General features: G+C 40.9%; 1 protein-coding gene across 1 annotated transcript in view; it reads right to left on the bottom strand.

Annotated features, from left to right (window-relative positions):
* Nucleotides 1-8316, bottom strand: part of SLIT3 (slit guidance ligand 3) — a 597991-nt gene that overhangs the window by 342176 nt on the left and 247499 nt on the right.

The raw sequence follows: 8316 nt of genomic DNA, 5'->3' as shown, positions 1-8316 counted from the left end.
CTGGTTTTGTTTTTGTTTTAGTTTTCAATCTGGCATGCACCAGTACTTTTGGAGAATACGATCAAAATGAAGGATCACAAGGACGAACACGGGTACAGATGTCTTAGCAGTGTCAAAGTATGATGTGTCTAAATGTTTACTCTCAATTTCTGTACTTCTCTGTCCCAGACCAGTAACATACAGTTCGTCAACTGGCACCAATCTGCACGCTACGCTTTGAGTAGCACCATGGCAGAACACTGGGGTGCCTGGAACAACATGGAACCTAAGATATCTCCTCAATATGTACCTGTTGATTGAAGATATATGTGCTGTACATATAACATATATATATATATATACACACACACACACACACACACACACACACACATTATGTCTATATATGATGCATTCACATCAAACATAGCTGTAGGCTCATACATTCAATTAAATTATGTTTTATACCATACATGTAATTAGAAGATAGGGTTGCAAAACGGACACCTATACCTAGGAGGAATGGTGCAAACTAGCTAGCAAGTTAGCGCCAAGAACCACTCGATAAAAAGGCACGCAGGGAAAGGGAATAATGACTGAGCTATGTCTACCCAGAACTGTGTGCCATGCTTGAATTCTCCCAAGTTCTCGGTGGGTCATCCTCATATTTTACCCAAGGGGCAGTGATGCTCACTGAAGGTAAGTCATTCACCAAGGTCACACATCTATTTAGGGGTAAAAATGGGATTCAAATGTAGCTCGGACTCCACACAGCCCATGTTCCTTCTGCTGCACCACATGAATTTGGTGATGTCATGGGTAGCTATGTCTTAGTCACATCACAGAGAGCACTAAGAGGATGGGTGTGTTCTTACCACCACTTCCAAGAAAAGATGGCTGTAAAAAAATCACCAGTGGGCTGGCCGAGGTAGGTTTCCAGGGAAAGCAAGCCTAGTAATGAGCTTCTAGGAAGTTTGTTCCCTAAGAGAAAGGCATAGAGAAGGGATGGCCCCTTTTCTTGCTGGACTGAAGCATCAGGACATGATGGCTGGGATGTCCTATAGCCATCTAAGACCTAATTAGAGGATGGTGTCAACACACTGAGGAAGGCAGAGCACCAAGAGAGCCACAGAGAAGCAGAGCAGGAGCCCTAACATCCTGCACCTGGGGTATCTCCCACCTAAAGACTTCCGCCATGTGAAATACAGATGTCCCCTGCGAACCAAAAGCTCACTTTTGTAAGCTGAAGTGGAATAAAGCAAAGAGGAAGACACCATTTTGTAAAAGTGAAAATCCTCTTTGGATTTTGTTTCTTTAGCAAAAGCAGGTATGAACGTAGGTCTTCCATAAAAGTGATATGGCATAAGGCGAACTTCCAGAGAAAAGGGAAACTTGTGCACGTTCCCTTACTAAAACTAATTTGAGTGGGGACTGCTCTGTTACTTGCACCCAAAGACACCCTGCCTGATACAACCTCCTCACATGATAATATCACTGGGCTTCACTGCCCCTTTTAATTCAAGCCAATGTTTGATTCATAATCTCAGACCAAAATGTGAAGGAAACTATCATCTAGTTTATGGTGGCAACACACATTTTTCAAATCACCCTTTGAAATGAAATTTAGATGCCTTGAAGGGACCATAAGAGTTTAACTTGGAAATAAAAAAAAAAAAAAAAAGAAAAAAGAAATGAAAGAAAACTCACAGTATGTGACGTAATTCCTACTGACTACATGCAGGGTTTGGTCCAACTTTCGGGACACAGAACCTCATGGCATGTGCAATCACAGCCCATCAGCTCTGTTTAGGAATTCCCCTGCTCCTCCTTGTGTGTTTACACAACTTTAATACTTTCCTATATTGGCTCAGTAAAAGCATTTTTCTATTGAGATGGCACTGTTCATCTGTATTTATCCCACAGCGAGAAGCCTGAGCTATCTTAACAGTCCATTTTGGTAACTGTAAAGCTGATAAATTGTGTATAAACAGCTCAAATATTTCTCAGAAAATAAAACTGGAAAGAAGAGGATTTTGCTTCAACCACTGAAGACAGTCTTGCATATTTAGAGATTAAGGCTGAGGTGTGGGTTTCTTCTTTCAGCTAAACCCTCATCCCCCCTGCCCTTGACAACTTAATTTCCTGTCCTCTTTGGGAGACAGACGGATGAATATTTAGTGTAGAACATGATTGTGATTAAGCTTCCAAATGTATCTTCATCTGGATTCCAGCTGGTGTGGCATCTCAATTACTCCTCTATCCCCCTACGGAACCGTCTTATTGATGTAGTAAGCTTTGCATGATGGCACTGGATTAAAAATCTCCCAGGACTCTCAAAAACTTCTGACCTCAATCAATTATCCCTTAATAAAGGGGGGAAAAAGAGGTCTTGTGCATACATTATGACCTGAAGAATCCCACCAATAGGCATCCTACCTTTGCTGCTTAGTTACTATCCTCAGAGGATGGAAATCTTTCTTACAGCTGGCTCCTTTCTCCTACTCCCCACCTCTGCAAAGGATGGTGCATTAGTGTGAGGCTCCTAAACTGATGGAAATGGTGATTAACAGATGTACTGTCAATACAACATGAAAAAGGGTACAAAACCTTCGGCTGCCTACAGTTTCTTTACTGGACCAATATTCCAATATTTGTCACTCTTCCCATGATTCCTGGTACCATTATGCCCAAACTAAATTACAGAAGTACTGCATCATTCTTAGAATCAATTCTAAATATCTTGGCTATGTACATATTATTTTTCAGTATCATTTCTTTTGAGAAGAAGCCCCAACTAATTTACATGGCACTTCCATTCATTTACTCATTTATTCATTCATTCAACATTTACTGAGCTGGGTGTAGGCTGTGTGCCCAGCACTAGGCATGATCTTCAAACAAGACAGACATAGAATAAGTTCCTTGTTCTTAGGGAACACGGAATATTGGGGGTGACAGACATGCACACAGGTAATAACAACTGAGCGTGAGCAATGCTAGAAGGAACCAAGTACCAGATACTGTGGAGATACATAGGAGTGATGTCTACCTCAGACTCAGGAAGATACACAGGGAAGGCTTTTTTTTTTTTTTTTCCTTATTCATTACACTTGCAGTGGCCTCAGCACTTAGATCAAGTCTTCTAAACTACAGAACTCCTATGGGCCTACCCTCCCTCTCTTCCTACTTTCCTTCCTTCTTAGGCATGCTTCAATTCTTGCGCTTACAAGTTGGTGAAATATGACATATTTATAAAATGTTGGGAAAGAAAGGCAGGCAAAAAGATAGTTTCTATTTTTTTCATGCCATGAATATATATTACTTGATGAATGGCTATGGATGATTAAATGCTATACCTAATGTTGCAGACAGTATGGCTGCTGTAGGACTTCAGAGAATGGGGGCAATCTGTGTGGAGTAGAGTATTTGGAAGATACTTTGAAAATGAGGAGGCGGAGCTTGCTTTCTAAAATAGGCTAACAATAAAGTAAGTGCTTTCTACATCTATTAGATGAGACCCTCATTTCCAGCAACCAGACTTATGAGGACATAACCTCTTAGGAACCCAAGGGGCTGCTAAAGAGTCTTAAGAATCCTTCTGGGATGAAAAGGAAAAAGTAAGCAATGGATCTCATCCCTTATTCAAATCTTTCAGTTCCAAAGTGCCAAAGAAGGCACTTTTCTCCAAGAGGGAAGCTTGCCTCTCCCACTTGCCTTTTTGATTCAATGGCTGTGTGTACATTGCTGGTACATGGCATATACAAGAAAAACAGAAGATGGAGGAAGAATATTTGATAGCAAAGTGAGATAGACCAGTTTACAGGGCCTACTGGAGAATTTTCAAACTCCAGAATCATTCTACCAGACAGTGACCAAGGACAAAATAGAGCCCCTCAAATACCTTCATATGGAGATGCTTAAAACAAATCACACTATATACTAAAAAAATCCTCAGAAACTAGGAGAGGCTGGAATGGTAGCCCAAAGCACTATGAACTCATGAAAAATTAATTCAGTCCTCAAAGTCAGCACCAGTAAGGACTGTTCCACATAACAAAAGGTTCTCAGTCACATTAATAAAAACACTGCTTTGGAGTTACCGATTAATTTCAAAGGCGCCACTCTCTGTGTTAGAAGTTATCAAAGACAGATGTGCTAAAAGGGTCCTCTCTATCAATCGGGTGCCCATCTGCTCTCCCAGGGTTGTAATTGAGATCCTTATTATGGTTTGAGCACTTTGCTTTCATTTTAACCAAAACATCTTTGTAAGATCTCCCTTAAAAGCCCAATGGAGAATGAGATTAGTGAAACTGGTCTTTTTCTCCCAGGAGCCAGTACCTCCTTCAGTCCATAGACCCTGGGCTCTCACACACAATCTGCTTACATCGAGGGTGGGGTGAGATGTTTGTTTGCCACACCAGCATTTGACAACATGAGAATCATACGGTGATATTTTTTCAATCAGAGGCAGGAGATTTAATACCAAATCCTGGTATTAAAAAAATAAAATGTATATAAACCTGATAAAACCCAAAGTGATTCATCCATGTACAAAGGAGGACTCACCATGGTGTGCCTTAAAAATCAGTTTCCTAATCTAGTTAATATGTTTCATTGTCCACAAAACAAAAATAAAAAGGTGTTTACTTGTACCATTTCTGGAATACACCTACTATTTAAATGTACTGCTACTAAAGGCTTCCTTCTACTCAGTGTCTTGATACTTATGTGACTGTCTCTGGGCTGACACTTTACATAAGTAATCTCATTTACTTCTCAAAACAGCCCTGTAACCTATATATCGGAATCTCCTTTTATACTAGAGAAAAGTGACTTGCCCAAGGTCATATAGCCAGAGCAGACCCGGGATTGAAACTAAAGTCTGTTTTGCTTTGCTTTTCACTATCCTGATAGGAATCAGACTGAACCAAAACCCCATTAACATGGGCTGGCTGACACACATGACTACTTAAGTTTACTAGAAAAGTTTGAGTTATAAAATATGCACAGATTACCTATGAGTATACACAATGAGTTGGTGATTTTCCTGGTTGCTGGAGATCCTTCAGGACTTACTTTAATGACAAGAACAATTTATAAGTCATAACCCCAACACAGAGAGGTAACAGGAACACACAACTAAATTCCATGAAAATACTCTGTTCCCTGAAGTTGGTTTAGTGTAACTTGATAATATGCATATTAAATTCTCTTTTGAAGACATTTTACACTGGCTACGTTTGAGCTGGTGTTATGTTCAAACACAAAGTCTTGAATAGTAAGCCTTGATATGATTATGCTTAGCTTTTAATTTCTTCCAAACCAAAGCTGTGTATTTCATTAACCCTTTGGTTTAGAAACAAAGAGAAGCATGTGAAAACAATGCGTTCCTTCTTTCCTCCCTCTACGTGCCCAGAGAGGAAAAGGTGGCTGATTTAATGAGGAGTAGCTATCTCTGGTTTATCAAATTCAGGTCTTAAAATTAGCAAAGGACAGGAATAAAAGAGAGCTTGGTCTTTGGAAGGCATGTGTACTGGGGGCTCAAGATTGGGATTATGCGGATTCTGGCCAGGTTAACATTAAGAATGATGTAACTATGAGAGATACAACACACTGTAAGTTGTCCATCATCTTTCTTTTTGTTCTAGGAAAAATTCTGGATCTTTGATAGGATAGCTATGGGTAGAGAGAAGTAGAAAAAGCTTAGAATGACCAAATTAGCATGCATAAGAAAAGACACCACTTCATATCCAGTAGGCAGTAGAATGGCTACACTTAAAGAAAAAAAGGACAATAATAAACGTTGAAAAAGACGTGGAGACAGTGGAACTCTCATACATTGTTGGTATGAATATGAATGACAAGCCACTGTAGAAGACAGTTTTGAAGTTCCTCAAAAAGTTAAACACAGAATTAACATATACGGCCTAGTAATTCCTGAGTACATACCCATGACAGTTAAAAACATACACCCACACAAAAACTTACACATGAATGTTCATTGGCAGCATTATCATATAGCCAAAAGGTAGAAACCATGCAAATGCCCATCAGCTGATTGCTGGATAAACAAAACACAATCTACCCAAATAATGGAATATTACCCAGCCATAAACAAGGAACGCAGTACTGTTACATGTTTACAGATGAATGAATCTTGGCAACATTACGCTAGGCAAAAGAAGTTAGACATAAAAGGGTACACAGTGAGTGATCCCATTTATTTGGAATGTCCAGAAAAGGCAAATCCATAGGGACAAAAAGTAGATTAATGGTTGCCAGGGCTGCTGCGAGGGAGGGAAAGAGACTGCTAATGTATAGCAGGTTGTTTTTAGGGGTGATGGAAATGCTATGGGATTAGATAGTGGTCACAGTTATACAATAGTGCAAATATACTAAAAATTGAATTATATATTTTAAGATGGTGAATATTATGTTCTTTGAATTATATCTCAAGGGGAAAAACAGGGCAAAGGTTTTCTGGAAAAAGAAGGGCCCCCAACAGTGTGGTGCTTTACCGTCTTTCAATTCAGTGGGGCTGAAGAACCAGCTCTGTGTTCTGGACTTTCCAGAAAAGGAGACTAGTTACTGCTGCATTTTTGGAACATCACAATGGCACTAAGTATAGGCTTCCTTAGCTCTATACCATGTTTATCTTCTCTGGAGAGTCAGTCCCTGTCCATCGCAGCATGGGGAGGACCCCTCTACGGTTCAGAGCTGCTCTCAGGCAAGGCAGCCGCAGAGATGCTGGGTCACGCTAAGGTCTCAGGGCAGCACTGGTTTACAGTGTCCTCCTCCATGTGAGGGGTTTGAAGCAGCTGCAGCTGAATGCGATGGTCAGGTTCTCCCTGAGGAAGAGCCCCTGAGGGCAGTGCATTTTATTTCCAAGAATTTCAAGTATTCGGCCGCAGTGGGTGTTGGTAACTTTAAGGCAACAGATTTGGGTTTCAGACTATTTCTGACAGCAGCAAAAGATGAGAATGTATTCCTATGTGCCTTGTCATGCTAAGTAGACTTAAATTTGAGATGGGGGTTGGGAGCCAGGTAGTCTCTGGAGAAGGGGACTCCTGTAGGCTGGAGCCAGTGGAGCTGTAGAATTGCTGAGGACCTGAAATGTGGAAGCTGGGCACAGCAACACTTGATACTTCCCCACTGCCTGGGCTTTCCCTCACCCCTAGGAAAGGCCTCTTGATTGCCACCTGACAGGCAGCAAAAGAGAACGTCCATTAATATACCTTCTAAGACTTTCTCCAAATATGGTCTATGTAGAATAAAGTGGGCTGAGAGGAAGTATCTACTTCCTAGAAGAACTGATTTTCCAAGACCTGGGCACACCTCTCCACACCTTCAAGAACATTGCCTAGCACACAGTAGGTACTCAGTGGCCTATATCCACTGAATGAAGGAGTATTTACTGAATAAAGGAGTACTTACTGATTGAAGGAGTGAATGAATGAATGGAGTGAATGAAGTGTATTCATTAAACATTTACTATGTGCTAGGTATTTACTGTTTTAAATTCATTATCATATTGTAAAGGCACAGAGGTATTAAGTGATTTGCCTAAAGTAACACAACTTGTAAATAGTAGATACAGTATTCAGGATCCAGACAATAGCAAGCCAGGTCTTAACTTCCTATAGGAAGCATTTTCTGCTTCACCAGGGTGAGGGACCCATATTCTGTGATCCCATAGCACCCTGCAATTGCCCCCACCTTAGCATCTATAAACCAGATCGTAAGTTTATGCTCACTTTTCTATCATCTCCCCCACTATACTATGAGCTCCTAGATGCAGGGATTGACTGTGTTTGTTCATGGCTGTATCCCAAGGGACACAAGTACAGTACTTAGTATGTCACTCAATACAGACATACTGAATTAACGAATGAACATAACTTGAGAGGGAGCTGTATAGTCTGAACAGAGAAGGCAGAGTATGGGAAGAGTTTGATGGGCAAAGGAAAGCAGTAGAAAGTAGTACGTGGAGGGAGATCCCTTCCCCCACTAAGGTGTCCTGTTTGTGCGCTTAGCTACAGGTAAAGGTATTGCCTAGAGGGACTGTAACTAGCCAGGGATCTCAAAGCAAATTAGGGGGCACCAGGGTCTGGCAGTGGAACATCTGTACAGCACATTGTGAGCGCCAGATGAAAGGCATGCATAGAAAAGCAAAGATCACAGCACCATTTTTGCAGAAATGAAACATTCCTAAATTAATACAAGAAGGGAGGTGAGGCTCCCAGAATCCGATACACTGCAGAAGATACTGGTTCCCTTTGACACTGCTTTAAAGTAACTAGGTAAGTAAGTAAAAATAAGGCACACCAGAGAGAAATA

Source organism: Prionailurus bengalensis, chromosome A1 (assembly GCF_016509475.1).
Source record: "Prionailurus bengalensis isolate Pbe53 chromosome A1, Fcat_Pben_1.1_paternal_pri, whole genome shotgun sequence".
NCBI lineage: Eukaryota > Metazoa > Chordata > Mammalia > Carnivora > Felidae > Prionailurus > Prionailurus bengalensis.
The sequence above is the reverse complement of the archived record's forward strand: the minus strand, read 5'-3'. Positions and strand labels throughout refer to the sequence as shown.